Genomic DNA, 17,564 nt, shown 5'->3' on the forward strand with positions numbered 1-17,564 from the left:
GGGATTGGCTTGGACTACTATGGGGTTGTTACATCTCACAGAACTGAAATATAGCCAAAAGTTAGAAAAGACTGACCTGTAGTTTAGCAAAATTTTCAGAATACAGTGTCGATGTTGAGCAGCATGTGTAGCACTAAGTATCTTTTCTGGAATGCCTGCCCAAGAAACCTGTGCTAGGGAAAATTCAAAATGATCCAGAGAATATGCTTTTAGTATGAGATCTACCTAAAAATGTGTGTGTGACAATACAGACGTCTACTTATTTGGTCACTTTGTTCGTGTTCCAGCTGGGTACCCCAAGTAGTCTTAACCACATCAGAAATTTGTGGAAGTTATCTCATTTCATACCAAGCAAAAGACTCTTTACCTCACTGTTGGAGCACTCCAGGGACCTTATAAGGAAGGGCTGATGATGGGCAATGCTGTTTGACTGATGTGGCTCATCGCAAGCAATGTGATCGCTGTAAGGGAGGAAGCCTTGATCAAATTTTCTTCTTGCTATGTCCTCTGGTACAAGGCACTATATTTGGGAATTGCCTTTCTTATCTGCTGACTCATCCATGTTAAAAATAAAAGAACATTAGGCTTTTTTTAGACCAAGGAAACTGTTATAATTTTTATAGTACTTGGCGTCTCTTAGCAACAGAAGCAATTGTCTCTGCAGTTCCTAGCACTTCTATAAGATAGTGTAAGGTCCCGTCCAACACAAATCATTCTCAGGTACATGTCTATCAGTAAATAAAATGGTCCAGGTCCTTTGCTGTGTGGTCTTGAGGTCAACTTGGCCTGGCCTGGCTTTTGTCTGTAGGGCCACATGCATGTCTATGCCCATTTTTCCCCACTATCCATGCTGCATATGAGAAGCATGCCCTGTGGCTATGTCCTTAAATTGTGGGTGACATGAGTCAAAATGGGGTTAGTGTGACAACAAGCAGTGTCATGAGAGGGTGTTCATATCTGTGCCCTTGCTGGATCACTATTAGAGACATGGCTATGGGGGGGATGGTAATGAAGTTCCAGGTTCATGCTCCAGAGCTGTTTGTTCAGTGACATCCCACTTCAGCTGTTTCCATGTTCTGATCCACATTTTCTGTCTGAATCAGAAGGAACTTGACTTTCTCTCAGCTCTGAGCCTAGAGGAACTTATCAATCAGCTGTGGCTGGAGAAAATAGCCCTCATGGTCAGAGTGTAGTGGAAGGAGCCTTGAAGGGCTCCAACACTGTTTTGTTTGATGAAGCATTGGCTATATGAAGCGGAAGGATGGTTTGTCTCCCGAGGCCTTTGCATATTTGATTTCTTCACCAGTTATAGAGGTATATATCTTTCCCTTGCTAAGATGCTTGCAAATGGATCCTAGTCTCACTTAGTAGACCTGAATACAACTTACTCCTCAATTGTCTCACTTTTTAAAAACCCACTTTCATATTTTCTTCTGTCTCTTGTGTTTGTTAAATTCATTGCTAATTGAGAAATAAATTGCTTAATTGCACCAAGATTCTGCCTGAATCCTGGAAGTATTGAAGTTGTAAATTATCTGGTCCAGGCCACTGTGAAGTTATAATTGCATTTTAAGAGCTCAGTGGTTTACCATAGAAACATCTTTTGTTAGGCATTAACACCTTTTTCAGGTGGTGAGGTCAGAACAGGGCATTTCTCATTGCTTTCCTCTGTCTTTGTTGTCTGCTTTTAGGTTCTGCACACTTTAATTTTTTGATGTGGGCTGATATGTTTACAGGCCTACCATTTACTAATCTTAAATAAGATGCAGTAAATGTAGTTTTCTTTTGAAAACACCTATACTGTATTGTGTTAACCTTTTTCTCCCCTACATGTGAGAGAAGAATATTTGAGAAGAATATTTAAGAAGAATATTCACCCTGCAGCTTAGTGCTCGTCTTTTGTGTTGTTCAGTAATGAGTACAGATCTCACCTGGGCTAATGTGGAGGTTCCCATTTCCAATGGTTCAGGAGATATCTGCTGGAAGATCTGGGAGCTAAATATTGTAGTGTTTGTACATCAGGAAGAATGTGTAGTCATGGTCACTTAGGACCTAGTTTCCAAGTTATGAAGCAGGTGCCAATGAGCCTTGGTAAGAATGTGGTGGCTTGTCAAGAACACGGAGACTGAGCTGGCTAACCAGGGTTGTGTCTGGCTTGAGCGCATTTGTATGACTGCAGTCACACCTTGGGATTGCAATGGGGCATCTACTCCATTCTAAGCACTGTTTTTTCAAGGGCGCTTTTCAAAAGGCCGAATCGAGTTCCTCCAAACTAGAATATTTTCATACTGGAGTGGTCAAAGAGTGAGTCAAAGCAAGTCTGGTACCATTAGCAGCTACCTCAAAGATTTTAAGAGGATTATCTGTATTATTAGAGATTATAAGGATGGGTGTCATCTCAGAAAACAGGGAAATGGCTGAGGCCTGATGTTTAAAATGGTTAAATAAAACTGAAGGGGAAATGGAAATAGAGGACCTGGAGAAGAGCTAACACAGACAAAGCTATAACTAATCATCAGTATGATGCTCTGTCACAGGGAAGATGCCATTCCATAGCTTCTGCACAGTACAGTCATATACAAGATAATATTCCTCTTGGCAATGTTGGGGCATTGCTGAATTCTTATGATTAGTCTGGAAATATCCAGAGTGAGGGTGTTGTAGATTCAGAGGTAGTAAAACTAAAGCTTAAATATGCCCTTCAAGGGAAGTTTGGAGGTATTGTGCTCTGTTTAAAGCAGTAACTGAAGTTGGGGCATAAGATTTCAAGACTGCTACAAAAACGGGGAAAATCATCTACCTGCTAAGACTGCAGAGAACAGGACATAACTGCACAGAAAGAGTTTCTCTTGAGTAATGGGGACTATTTTTTAACAGAATGCAGCTATACAGTTAAATATAGTTGTTCTTAAAATTATTATTCCAAAGAAAATCTTTCAGATAGACCACCTCTGTCAGGTTTTATTCTATAATTAGTCCTGTCCTACATTTTTTTTTTTTTTCATGACTAACTCACACAGGAGCTATTGGGAGGAAGGCATGCTTGAAATCCCCTGAATTACATGCTGAGCTGCTGATCTGTGAAAGCTCATACATGATAATGGGATTTAAATGCTTAAAATACCCCTGAGAAATCTGAGTACGAGGCCTTCCAAGGCTTTAGAACAATGACTGAAGAGCCCTGAATTTGAGCATAAATTGTTCCTTTGTTTTCTGAAAATGGAATTCATAAAATGCTGAATATCTCAACAGGCTGTTCTAGCCCCTTGAGATCCACCTCTATCTCCTCAGACACTGTCCTTCCTGTGGCGCAGGTGCCTAAGTGTCTGATTCGAGGTTCTCAGTTCCATGTACTAGAATAAATTGATGTATGAGCCATGGAATGTATAAAAGTAAAGATTTGTTGGTTCTTATACCTCATAGGTGCGTTCTGAAAATATTGTCTTATTGCTTCTCACAGTGGATTTTAGCACAACTGTCAAGGCCTCCCCAGTTCCTGTTCAGACTGGACTAGTTTTGAAAATACCCGGTTTGCAATAAAATTATTATCCTTCTCTTTTTGGTTAGTCAGCTTTTAGAAATGTGTGTCCTGCAGTAAGAGAGTTTCTCTGCTCGCAGCAAAGATTTTCTTGAGTTGATATTCAAGCATCTTAATATTTAAAGCTTGTGGTTTTTGCTTCCTTTTTTTCCCCCCTATTCTCAATAAGGGCTATTATGAACATGACCAATGCCTTCTTAATACCACAGACCCACTGCATTTCAGTACCTGTATACAACTTGCTCAGCTCTTCTATGTAAAACTTCCCAACCCTCCCACCTGCTCTGCATCAGATAATGAATTATTTCCAACACAGAGTGAATGGCTTTATGATACAGGAGTGAGACCTACAAATCTGTGGGCTTTTGATTTTGAGCTCAGAAACCTCTAGTGTAAGAAGTTAAGTTGCACACAGCTTTACTGTGATGTTTTTAGTGCTCACTGGACCTGGAGAAGGATGGATGACATTCTGCCAGCACTCCATGACCTCTTGCCCACTGAGCCCCTGTGGAACAGGGAGTTGTACCTCGCTCTGGTCCTTATCTGTGAGACACTTGAAACAACCTAAGGGAAATACGGAAGCAGGCCTTGAACAAATCCATTGACAGAAGGCTATATGGATATGAGGGTATGTGGTACCAGTCCCCTGAAAAGCCATGCTTCCTTTCTTGCTTTATATGCTTTAAGCAACTAGCTTCCCACTTCTCAGGCAATAGAAGAAAGATGTGAATTTTAGTAAGTGAAAGTGGATACAGAACTATGCCCTTTTGAAAATTTAAGCACTGGAATCTGGCAGTGCATGACCTTGATCATGAAGAGGATTTTGAGACAAGCTTTAAAAGTGAAATGAGAATGCAGTTTTCCTCAGCAAAAGAAATGTAAGGCTTTTGTAGGTATGCAAGTGTTTACAGCTAGGATGCCTTTGAGATAAAAGATGCCAAAAACGAAGTAATGGATGTGGTAGCCACAGCTTAGTCTGAACTGCCTGAGGCTGGTTTAACACTTCTCATATAGCAATACTCTCACTTTCTGTAGCATAAACCATGCTGTCTCCATCATCCAGTAGTTTGCAGCACAGCTCAACTGCATGGTAAGGAGTGTGCACATCCTCTATCAAAGTCATTTGGCTGGTAGCCTCTCTGTTCCTGGTGATTAATCAGTCTTGTGTGTACCCAAGCCAGCCTCAATCCCTGACACTTTCTACAGAAGAGGCTTTTAATGGAAAAGGTGTTAACAGGAAAGGCCAAAAACACGAAAGGTGTTAACTTGGAATTTTGTGTTTTGAAAGTCAAAGGGACACATGCTCCTCCTGTATTCGCAGGAAAAACAATCAAGAAAGTAACCAAAATCAATTTATCCATATGATAGCTGCTCCTTAAGTTCAAGGTTAAGTCGACCACTTTCTAAATGTAAAACAAATGCATGCAGCCTAAATGTGATGAAAGGGTAGGTTGCAGGCTGTACAATATATCAAGAACTTGTAATTTACTTGGTTTACATAAAGCAATGCATAAAATCCAAGTCCAGATGGTTAAAACTGCTACTTAGTTTGTGTTTGCTTATATATATATATATGTTATATAAAAATATTTTTAGGAGTTATACTGAATTCTCAACTGCTTTTGAGAAAGAATACCCAGGAGGAATTTTCCATAACTACTGCATCTTATTCCAAGGATGTTGGTTTTCTAGAAACAAGAGAGAACAGTGCTGTTTCTATATCTTTTTGAGATATTTAGTTCACTAGGATAATTTTCAATTTCATTGCTAGCTTTGAAAAATGTAGTCATAAGGCCTTCTCCTTCAAGACCTGTAGTGACATTCTGTTTTCCTTTATTGCTGCTTTCTGTTCTTGAAATTTGTAGAATACAAAATTAATCTTTGTTGTGATATTCTGGTTCTGTTACTTAGTGAAAATCTCTTTTGTCTGACTGCTAGGTTCTGTTCTGTAAAATCATAAGAGGCTAGATTCTTGGAAAAGCATGAAATTGAGATTTTAATTATATCTTTTAAATTGTATATTGGATATTACCCCTCCCCCTCTCCCCCCCCACTAAAGAGATTTCATGTTCTTTGAGTCTTTATGCACTTCAGGCAAAATGCTGCAGTAACATTAAGCTGTGTAAAAAGGTTCAGCTTCATTACCCAGAAAATAATTAGTGAAGTGCTAGATACTACAAACATACCACTTTTTGCAGTTACCTTGACACTACAAATTCTACAACTTTTTCTAAGATGGTGGTGTTCATCTCACTGAGCATTTGGAGGAAACCAGTGTGGTTTATGTGAAGCTTGTGAGTTGAGGTGGTGGTGTGGTTAAGATCCCTGTGCTCTGCCTCCACTTGCTTTCCTCTCACAGCTGCAGCAGCAGTGAATGAAGTAGAAATTATATTTAGTTCTCCTTGGTGAGTCAGAGGCTGTTAGGAATGACTTGAAGGAAAACAGCTGAGAATATTGAATTGCTGACCAAGCCCAAATTGGTAATTGTCCTGTGACTTTAGCAGCGTATAAAGAATGACTGAATGTCACAGGACAAACAGTAGTACAAGTGAAACCACTGCTCTGCTACTGAAGCCCTCTCTGACATTTCACTTTCAGGATAAACTCTGCTTTTATATTGGCCTGGAAGGGAACAGACCACCTTTCTGCAGTACTGCATTGGAGCTTTTTACACCCTATTCAGAAGTTACATGTCCTGCAAAACACACAGGGAGACAGCAAGTTTTTGTTTTTTGAAGTGTGACAAGATGCTATGGATTGGATAAATGGTGGCACCTTGCTTTTTTGTGATGGAAAATCTAATTTCCACTGAGCAATGGCTTGATGCTTCTCACAAGGGAGGACTGGTGGGGAATGTGAAGCTCAAGGGGAGCCTTGTCTGTAGTGACCATGAAATGGTGGAGTTTGAGATCCTTAGAGCGGCAAAGAGGGAACACATCAAGCTCACTACCCTGGAATTCAGGAGAGCAGACTTTGGCCTCCTCAGGGATCTGTTTGGTAGAGTACCATGGGATAAAGCCCTGGAGGGAAGGGAGGACCAAGAAAACTTGTTAGTAGTCAAGGATCACCTCAACCAAGCTCAGAAATGATGCATCCCAGCAAAGAGGAAGTCAGGCAAAAATGCCTGGAGACCTGCAGGTACAACCAAGGAGCTCCTGGACAAACTCAAACACATAAAGGCAGCCTACAGAGAGTGGAAGCAAGGACAGATAGCCTGGGAGGAATCCAAAGAAATTGCCCAAGCTGCCATGGATCAGGTTAAGAAAGCTAAAGCCCCAGTAGAATTGAATGTGGACAGAGATGTCAAGGGAAACAAGAAAAACTTCTACAGGTATGTCAGTGATACAAGGAAGACTAGGGAAAATGTGGGCCCTCTCTGGAAGGAAAAGAAAGACCTGGTTACCCAGGGCATGGAGAAGGCTGAAGCACTCAATGACTGTTTTCCCCTGGATCTTCACCCGCAAGTGGTCCACCCGTACCATCCAAGTCACAAAAGTAGGAACTGGGAGAATATCAGGTTGGAGAACATCTGAGGAACCTGAAGGTGCATGAGTCCATGACACCTGATGAGATACATCTGTGGGTCCTGGGGGCAGATGAAGCAGCTAAGGCATTATCAATTGTATATGAGAAGTCATGGCGGTCTGGTCAAGTTCTCACTGACTGGAAAAGGAGAAACACAACCTCTATTTTTAAAAAGGGGAAAAAAGGAAGACCCAGGAAGCTACAGACCAGTCTGTCTCACCTTGGTGCCTGGCAAGGCCAAGAATCAGAGCCTCCTGGAAACTCTGCTATGGCACCTGGAAAACAAGGAGGTGATTGGTGTCACAAACAAGTGTGTTTGAGATTGCTTAAAAAATCATCAGCAAGGGTAGAGGCAAAAGTAAGATTTAATATTAAGTGACACAGCACGACAAGTTCATTGGCAAGATTCACTCTACAACTTACAGGACAGCTAAGGCACAACAAGGGAAAGGAAGCAACAACGAAAAAAACCCAAACAAAATCCAGGCAATCCAAGTAGAAATGAACCGAAGACTACCTAGGGGTGTGTGTGTGAGACCAGTACCAGTGACAAAAGGACAGTTAGGGCAGGGATAAAAAGAAACACAGCCCAAAAGCTTAACAACACTTAAATTTAACAGTACTTGAACTCGACTTATACCTTAAGCCTAGTAATCTAACATGGGGAAAACACTTCACTTATACTGAGCTTAATTTATAACTTAATTTATAACTTAACTGTAACAATCTAAGAGAGGAATAACACTTAACAGCATTTAACTTAATTTATAACTTCGAAGTTATACTTAGCAACTTGACAGAAGAACATTTAGCTTAGCTTATAACTTACGCTTAATAACTTAGCAGAAGAACAACACTTAGCATTTAAGTAAGCTTATAACTTAACCTTACTTACAGGCCTGGATCATAGATATCTGAGACACTTAAACATCTAAGAAAGCAGTATTTCTCTCAGATTTCCTATGGCATATGTGTAGGGCATGCATGCAGACAGAAACAATCAGTGCAAGCAAGGTACCCGTGAAAAATTCCCCTCAGATGTCAGTGAAATACTCACTTTGGATGCTTTTGCATCTCTTGATGGGTGAAGGATCGGGCTTTGAGGAGTGAGGTATTAGACTAGGACACGTCATGTTTTGGTGATCCTCCAGGTATAGCAAACCTGGGGGTTTGCCCCCTCTGAGAGGGGTCCCACTCAGAGGGAGGTTGCTGGTCGCAGGCCCGCTGTGGTGCAGGAGAGCTCAAAGTGCCCCATTTTGGATCGCTGCTTATAGGGTAGCTAGAGAGTGGGCTTTAGTCATAACAAAGTTTCATCGTGGCCACAGTTTGGGTTGGCGTTTTCTAAGTGTGAGAACAGGGATGTTGTGCCATTCAGGCAAGAGGAGTATTTTCTGAGGCTGGTCATAAGGAAATCAGGAGCTTGTTAGCAACAAGCAGGAACTTGGGAGCAGTGTTTCTGATAAGCTTGAAAAGAGCTGAGCCCAGGTGCTGTTTTCAAGGCCAAGGCCTAACAAGCATTTCTCAGATCACACTGCACCCTGGAAAGGAGGGGGTGGGGGGAATGCACCACCACAATTGGTGACAACCAACACAGTTTCATGAAGGACAAATCATGACTGACAAGTTTGGTGGCTGTCATGGTTTGACACTGGCTGAATGCCAGGCACCCATGAAAGTCACTCACTCACTCTCCTCTGCCACAGCTGGGCAGAGGAGAGAAAAATTTAATGAACGCTTCATGAATTAAGGACTGGGAGAAAACGCTCCAAGGGCAAAATAGGCTCAACTTAGAACTACAAATTGGATTTATTACTAACAAAATCAGGGGAGGATAATGAGAAGCAAAATAAGCTCTTAAAAACACCTTTTCTTCCCCCAACCCCTCCCTCCTTTCCACTGACAGCACAGGGAGACAGGGCAAGGGGGTTTTGGTCAGTTCATCACCTGAGATCGTCTTCCACTGCTCAGGAAAAAAACTGCTCAGGGAGAGAAGTCCTTCCCCTGTGAGACCATGGGGTCCCTCCCATGTGAGACAGGTCTCCATTAACTTCTCCAGCGTGGTTCCACTCTCATGAGCAGCAGTACTCCCAAAACTGCTGCAATGTGAGTCCCTCCCATGGGCACACAGTCCTCCCAAAACTGCTGTGGTGTGGGTCACTCTTCCATGGGGTGCAGTCCTCCAAGGATAGGCTGCTCCAGCCTGGAAGCAAGGGCCCCCTCTCTCCACCAGGTCTCCCACTGGATCACAGCCTCCTCCAGGCATCCACCTGCTCTGGCGTGAGCACCTCCCCCACGGGCTGTGGGTGGATCTCTGCATCCCCCGTGGATCCCCATGAGCTGCAGGGGCACAGCGGCTTCACCATGGGCTGCACCACGGCCTGCAGAGGAACCTCAGCTCTGGCACCTGGAACACCTCCTCCCCCTCCTTCTCCACTGACCTTGGTGTCTCCATGTTGTTTCTCTCACATGTTCTCACCTCCTCCTCTTCTCTAGCTGGAATTAAAACTGTGCCCCCCTTTGTTTTGATTTTCTTCTTGAATATGTTATCACAGAGGCATTACCATCATCTCTAATTGGCCCAGTTTTGGCCAGAAGTAGTCCATCTTCACAGCCATCAGGGATTGGCTCTGCTGGACAGGGTGGAAGCTTCTAGCAGCTTCTCACAGGAGCCATCTTTGTGGCCCCCATGTTACCCAAAACCAGGCCGTGCAAAACCAACATGATGGACCACTCAGTGCATAAGGAATTGGCTGGATGACTGTGCTCAAAGGGTTGTGGTGAATGGCTCCAGGCTGGTGCCAAGTGGCATTCCTCAGGGGTTTTTGTGCGGAGACCAATGCTGTGTAACATCCTTGTTGGCAGTATGGACAGTCGGAATGAACATTCCTGCAGAAAGTTTGTTGATGACACCAAGCTGTGTGGTGCAGTTGACATGCTGGAGGGAAGGGATGCCATCCAGAGGGACCTTGACAGGCCTGAAAAGTGGGCCCATGCAAACCTCATGAAATTCAACAAAACCAAGTGCAAGGTCTTCTACTTCCGTTGAGGCAATCCCAAGCACAAATACAGGCTGGGCAAAGAATGAATTGAGAGCAGCCCTGAGGAGAAGAACTTGGGCATGTTGGGGGACAAGAAGCTCAGAAAACCAACTGCAACCCCCAATACTCCACTCTCAGGGATTCTACCTGGAGTACAGCATTCAGCTCTCAGGCCCCCAATGTAAGGGTATGGTCCTATTGGAGCAAGTCCAGAGGAGGGCCAAGAAAATGATCAGAGGGCTGAAGCACCTTTCCTATGAAGACCAGGCTGAGGGATTTGGGATTGCTCAGCTCTGAGGAGACCTTATTGCAGCCTTCCAGTACCTAAAACGGACTTACAAGAGAGCTGGAGAGGAACTTTTTATGAGGATGTGTAGTGATGAGACATGGAAGGAGGGAATGGCTTCAAACTGAAAGAGGGTGGATTTAGATTAGATTTTGGGAAGAAATTCTTTGCTGTGGACCAGATTGCCCTTAGAGGTTACGGATGCCCCATCCCTGGAATTGTTCAAAGCCAGGCTGGATGGGGCATTGAGCAACCTAGTCTAGTGACCCATGGCAGGGAGGTTGGAACTAGATGAATGTCTAGGTCCTTTGGTCCTTTCCAACCAAAACCATGCTATGATATGAGTAATTACATAGATTAGGTATATTAGGTAGAGCCACCCAACCCTGTGTGAAAGATTGATGTGAAATGTTGTTGTAGGTGTGTGTGCCAGTTTTACACTGCTATGGTATACCAGTTTAAATTCATACCTTGGATTATACAAAGCATGTTTGATCTTGCCAAAAACAAAGCCTCCTAATTATCAGTGATATTGTCAACCATGGAAATCATCGTGTTCTGGTAAGCAGTCCTGAATGCAGAAATGTTAAAACATTAGCCATTAACAAGTCTCTGTGATAAAAGCTTTTGTACAAGGCTTGATGCATCCACGGGCTTATAACCTGTAAATTGGCAGGGATTTAGAAAGGAGAAGTATTTTTACAGGTGACCAAGCCAGGTCATAGTAGAAAGCATTCAAATGAAAATAAGTAATGTAAAGGCAAAGGCTGTTCAATGGTGGCTGAGGTTAAGTTAGGGATGTGAACCTCCTTGTTCTCGAGCAAAAGCTGTCTTAAATTGGTTGAAGGAGAGGAGAAACTGAGCATCATGTAGCAGCCAGGCATGGACTTTCTTGCATCTTTCTCTAAAGTGCATATAGATCTGGATTTGACTCCCCTGCAGATCAAGGCAGACTACTTCTCTGCTGTGTACTGAATGTTTCTCTGTCCCTGTGTGGAACCTCCAAACAGCATGCATATCTGTGTTTTATTGCATTCAATGTTTTCTAGTCTAATTATAGTTTGATTGCTTCCCAAATAAGTCTGGGTCTGCTACTCATTCTGATTCACCACTGTAAGCTTGATTATTTGATGTTCTTAGTAAACAGACACTCCAAGAGACAATTGGTGATTGTTTTAAAAGAAATCACATCAGGATTTCAAGCTATCAACATTAATTCTATGGAATATGATTGTGTCATCCTTCATCCCAATTTCATACCTAAAGTTACCTTAAAAAAATACAATCAATCCCCTTATACCCAAAATTCATATTCGTAACTTCTGCAAGTTTTAAATGTTCAGCATGCATCTTCAGAATTTTCCAGTGTAAAACAGTTTCTGTGCATTCTTCATCACGAGGTAGACTGTGTGTTATACATCTTTATCACAATAGCATCTTTGACAGCAGTGTGACTCGCGTATTATTTGATGGCTAACGTGAAGGTAACTATTTAGTTTAATTTATAGTCCTAAAATCTTTGAACATGCCATTCAGGTGCATCCTTATGCTTATAAATGTAAAAAGGCAAGACAGGCAGTTTGCCATGTTTACAAATTGCTCTGGCTACCGCAATGTGCCAAGGATGTGCAAAAGAGTTAAAGAAGTGCTGTTGTGCTTTTTACTTCTGTGGAACACCTCATATTTGTGATAAATGTTGGCAGGTTTCCATGGTTAGGGAGCTGTTCATGGCCACTGTCTAGCCTGGAGCTAATTCTATGGATGTTACCATGGGCACTAATGGAAGAAAATTCATATTGAATGAAAGACAATCACAGAAAAAAAGCAGGAGGCAGAAAAGGAGTGGCAATTATAATTGTGTTAGAGGTCGGGAAGGTCTTGTAAGTGTGGAAGAGTTGTGAAGCTGTACTGGCATCATATAGTACAGAAATATTCAATGTATATATGCTGTGACTATAGAAAGCTTGAGGAAATAATGCTTCCAGCCCAACAGCAAGTCTATGGCTGTTGTCCTAATCACCTAGGAGCTGTGACTCTTAAGGTCACAGTGATAGAATAAAAAAACTTCATGTTGTTCTCTGTAGACTATATGGAGTGAGTGTGTATCCCTAATTCTCTCCTTTGGGAATATGCTGCCCATATATATAATCACATTTAAGTGAAGCATGGAGCATGTCATCTTGGAAGAATTACAACACCCAGGCAGCCTCACTGATGTGAGCAGCTGTCTTGGCTGAGATGTGGACAGCACATTTGAGAAATAAAATAAAAATAAAAAAACCCTCCCTTCCCCTCCAGTTCTCTCCCGCAAAACCCAACAAAACCCAACCACACGCACAAAAAAATAAAATCCATATTCTTGCACATTCCTTTGATCCCAACGCTGCTGTGCATTTTTGATTTCCCAATATAATTTAAATCTCACAGAATTCTGCTGGTATTTGGGATATAAGGTGTCAAATCCTTATGGTATTGGACCTTGGCAATTCCCTTGGGCACCAGTGATCCTCCTGGGATTGGGTGTTATTGAGAGGATTAAGGCCACTGACTAGGATTTCTGATGTACTCATTTTCAAGGGTAAAAATGCACGTCAGCAAGGCTTAGTTCCAAACTGCTCATCTTTCATAGCCAGCACCTCTTCTGCCTTCAGCTTTTCTGCTTCCCTCATCCTTGTTTCCTGACTCAAAATCAGTTCACCCTTTTTTGAGGTGTTAGGAATGAGAGCTACTGTTAATTCTTCCTTCTTGAGCACCTATGAGTTGAGTTGCTGTGAAGAACGCGAACTATCCAGTGAAGAATGCTGGAAGCACCTGCCAGCATGGGTGGTATAAAAGAGGAAAAGCTGGGATGAGATCCAGAGACTATATGTTGGGAGGATTTTGAAAATTATGCTCTGTGGAGAGAGGTGTCAGATGGCAATCCTTCACCCTCATGCATTTTCACTCTTCAACCACCTTGCTTTTGTTCACAATGATGAAACCTGAGTGGTATCCTGACTCCTATTTTCCTTCCAATGAGCACCTTATGAACCTCGTTGTGTGAACCAAGTGGGCCTTGTTTGTTGTGAGGACTTGGGCACTTGACTCTGTCTTCTGCCTTTTCATGATTGGCAGTTGACCTACTGCCAAAGGCCTGATGAAAGACTTGGGGGGGGGGGGAAATTAACAAGTGATTTGCAGTGGTCTGAAAAGTAACCTTGTGGGACTCAAAGTTGTAGTTTTCCAAGGTCTTCCTGGATATTACAAAATGATTTCCCCAGCTTATCAGTGCATCTTCCTTACCAGAGTAATCACGTCTGCTTTAATAAATACTGTTTTAGTTTGAAAGTTTAAGGTTTTAATATGAAATCTGAAGAACTTTTGGTCCCTTCAGTATAGTGTCTTTTTGTTTATTTCTTTTCTCTCTTGACAAGAAGTATTTTTGACATGCTGCCCCTCTTACTAAAGTTTCCAGTAGTAGAAGCTAGTCAATATGGACAAGTACAATGTTTTCCTGAAGAAATCAAGTCACAGCTTTTTCTCTAATACATTTTGAGAAAAAGAAAGGCGACAAAAAATTGTTCTTCTAGTTGGAAACTTTATAGTGGCATCCTAATGGGCCAAAGGAAATCAAAGTAATATTTGTGTTTACTTGTATGAGTTTTTTCAAGAAATAATATGATTTAGTGCTCTTTTCTGTTCAACAAGTAAGTATCATTCTGTCTGCACATTGGGACAACAAATGCATTTTATGCTACATTTCAGTCTAAGGGAAATTGGGGAAAGTGAACAATTTTGCCTTGAGAGGTATGAAATGCCACTGTAGCAAGCCTCATACTTAGAGCTGTAAGATGGGGTAGTTAATCTCAAGGTTGTTTTCAGGAGAACTACAGACTTCTCATGTGAAGTGTTTTTCTTTGGTTTCCTGCTTTTACTTCACTTTTTCTTGCTTTATTGTCTCTTGTTTTTCCTGTCACATATGCTCATTGTCCCCTGTATAAAAATGAGTCTTGCCATCAAGCTGCAGTCCTCAAGAGTCAAAAAAATGCGTGGGAGGAGAAAAGAGCCCATGTGTATGTCTGACTGCATGTGCAAGGAATGAGAAAGTGACATTTTTATGATTTCTTTTCAGACCAAGACAGTCTGCACATTAGTAAGAGCTGAGGCACTAAATATTTCCCTCCATGTTGGAAAACCAGGAGATGAAGGCTCAGTGCTCTGTGTAGGCAAATGCACCGGTTATTGGTTGATCTGTGATGTGGGGAGCAATTCCAGCCTCTTGGATCCTGGAACACTGGGAACCCTCTGTGATGCTTCTGTTCTGCCACATCACTTTCAGCAGTTCACCCCATCTCCACATTAAGGTTAGAGATTAGTTCTGGGGATTTACCACTTACTATGGGAAGCAATAACTGTAAACATATCATATGCTCCAAATTTTATATGCTTTAAAAAGAAGTAGGCTGCTGGAGTGGGTGTTGCTCTGTCCTTCTTCCAGCTCCCACAAGGGAACTTTCCTCTCTGCTTAGGTGAGGCTCTGCAACTCACAGTGGGTGGAAGAACTTGCTAGGAAGACCTCAGGGGTGGGAAGAATTTTGTTACAAGCAAATTGCTTCATATGTAGCTTAGAAACATCTTTTAGTAAGTAATAAAGGCCTCTGACAAGAGGGAAACAGAAGAACCTTCTTAAAGGATATGGTTTTAAGCTAATTACCTGCCAGTTGGTTTGACCATTGACAAGGAGGTGTGCCATGCCCCTGGTGTCTCCTTCCCCTTAGGCAGGTCCACATAACTTCCACAATGTATTGTGGCTCCTTCCTTGTCAGGTGGGGAAATAGTGGGATCCTGTGTTACACCATGGAGCCTGGATGTTGGGCAATGTCCCACAGAACAACTGTCCTGAGACTGTAATGACTTTCTGATTCATGATTTCCCTAACCATGATTTCCCTATTTTGAAAATTACACTCCCAAAACTGAACACAGACCATGGCTGCTTTGAATTTTTTTTTTTTTTTTTTGTTCTCATTTATTCACTTATTTAGGTGGGGTTTAAACTTTAAACGAGACTTAGGACTCACTGACCCAAAGCAGTTTCCAGACTTTTGTTGCTAGAAATGTTAAATCTCTTGTGTTGTATTTCTTGCTTAGTTGTGTGCTGAAATATTACTTAATATTTGCATTGTTTTTTGTTAATAAAAGAGTTCTTGGTATTGTAATCATGGTAGGGATTAACTAGAAACCTTTATCCTAAATTATTCTTTTATCTATTTGAATTTATAATGACCATAATTGTTTTAATGACTCAAGCATGTGGTCTGCCTCTGGGTCTGCGATTTCATTGTGCTCAACATCAGAGTGAATGGTACCTATAAAAGATGCTATATGTGCCTCTGGAAGAGGTGGTAATCACATGGAAAATGCGTAGAGATGTCTCTTCATATTGGAAATACATGTAAACATGTTTTCTTGTTTTTTCCTTGATTCTGTAAGAGTAAAGCCATATGTTATCCATTTTCTGCCTCCTACAAATTAATTAGAGCATGACAGTGTTTCCTGACTAATGAGGCAAACACTCTCATTTAGGGTCTTATGTGGAAAGGTTTCTATCACTGTACAGATTTTTACATGGCAGCAATAGCAGTTGCTGCAGTGTGATCAGTAGAAGAAGCTGCATTAAGATCAGCAAGTAATGCACAGTGCCAAACACACCTAACTGAGCATTAGAGGTTTTGTAAACACAAACTCACTTACCTGGTGGTGCATTTCTGTTGTTACTGGAATGAGTTGTGGTGTTGGGTTTTGGGGTTTTTTTGTTTGTTTTGTTTGTGGTTTGTTTTTTGGTTGGTTTGTTTGTTTTAAATGAGGAATCTTAATGTGTTTCTCTCTTCTACTTTCTATCCAGGATCTATTAAATACAGATTGCTCTGAGGGGCAACCCTGAGGTACAGAGACTTAAGACATTCAGGATGTGGGTTAAAAGGATTGCAGAATATTTCCTGCCTTTACTACCTGCCTTTTTTCACAGTCTTGAGCTTCTCAGGAAGGGATGCTTTTGTCTTACTTTCATAAATGGAGATCAGCTGCCATGGCCCTAGAGTTGGGAGCATGGGGATGTTGTCAATTGTGGTAGACTAATATTGTTTGGTTTGCAAAGGCCACACTGCAGAAACTGCTTCATGCTTCCCTTATGGAAGGTAGTGACACATTATGCATTTTCAGAGGACATGTGGTGTATTTTGTTAGGGTTTTTTTCTTTCTTTCCACAACACTACGCAGTAGTTCGGCCTGGGACAGTAGCCTTGGGAAAATGACTTTGTTTTCTTCTTACATTAGCAAAATTTTCTTTTTAAATGTCTCTGTGAAATATTCTGTTTGTGCTTTTATGGTTGTACCTGTGGGACAGTGCATTGTTGCTCTCTGTGTTGTGAGCCAGCATAGGTGCTAACACCTTCTAGTTCCAAAGCACAGTGTTCCATGGAAATGGCCTCAAGGTGCACCACATCCTACACCTCTGAATTATGGGGGGTCCAAGACAGTTGGTTAATACTAGAGCATCACTTCCTCCAAGGTCAAGATTTCTTGATTCCTTACTCATAGGGATGCACAAAGAGGGTAGAAAACCTGCATGTCTTAGCAAGGAGATCATGGCAAAGGAAGTTTACAAAATGTGGAAAAGAGGCAAACCACTTAGGAGAAACACAGGGCTGTTATCAGAGTATGCAGGGATGTGACAAGGACAATAAGAAGAGCTCCTTTAAGTACATTAGTAGCAAAAGGAAGGCTAGGTTAAATGAGAACCTCCTGCTGAATGAGGTGAGTGCCCTGGTGACAAAGGAGATAGGGAAGACAGAGTTACTGAATGCCTTCTTTGCTTCAGTCTTTACTGGTAAGGCCAGCCCTTGTGAATCCCAGACCCTGGAGGGAAGGGAGAAAGCCTGGGAGAAAGGAAGACCTTCCCTTGGTTGAGGAGAATCAGGTTAGAGGTCATTTAGGCTGACCTGACAACCACAAATCTATGGGTCCAGATGTGACACACCCACAAATCCATAAGCCCTGATGGGATGCAACCATGAGTGCTGAGGGGATAGCAGATGATATTGCTAAGCCGCTCTTTATCATCTTTGAAAGGTCATGGAGTACTGAAGAGGTGCCTGAGGACTGGAGAAAAGCCAGTGTTACTCCAGTCTTCAAATAGC

Source organism: Corvus moneduloides, chromosome 1, assembly GCF_009650955.1.
Source record: "Corvus moneduloides isolate bCorMon1 chromosome 1, bCorMon1.pri, whole genome shotgun sequence".
NCBI classification, from domain to species: domain Eukaryota; kingdom Metazoa; phylum Chordata; class Aves; order Passeriformes; family Corvidae; genus Corvus; species Corvus moneduloides.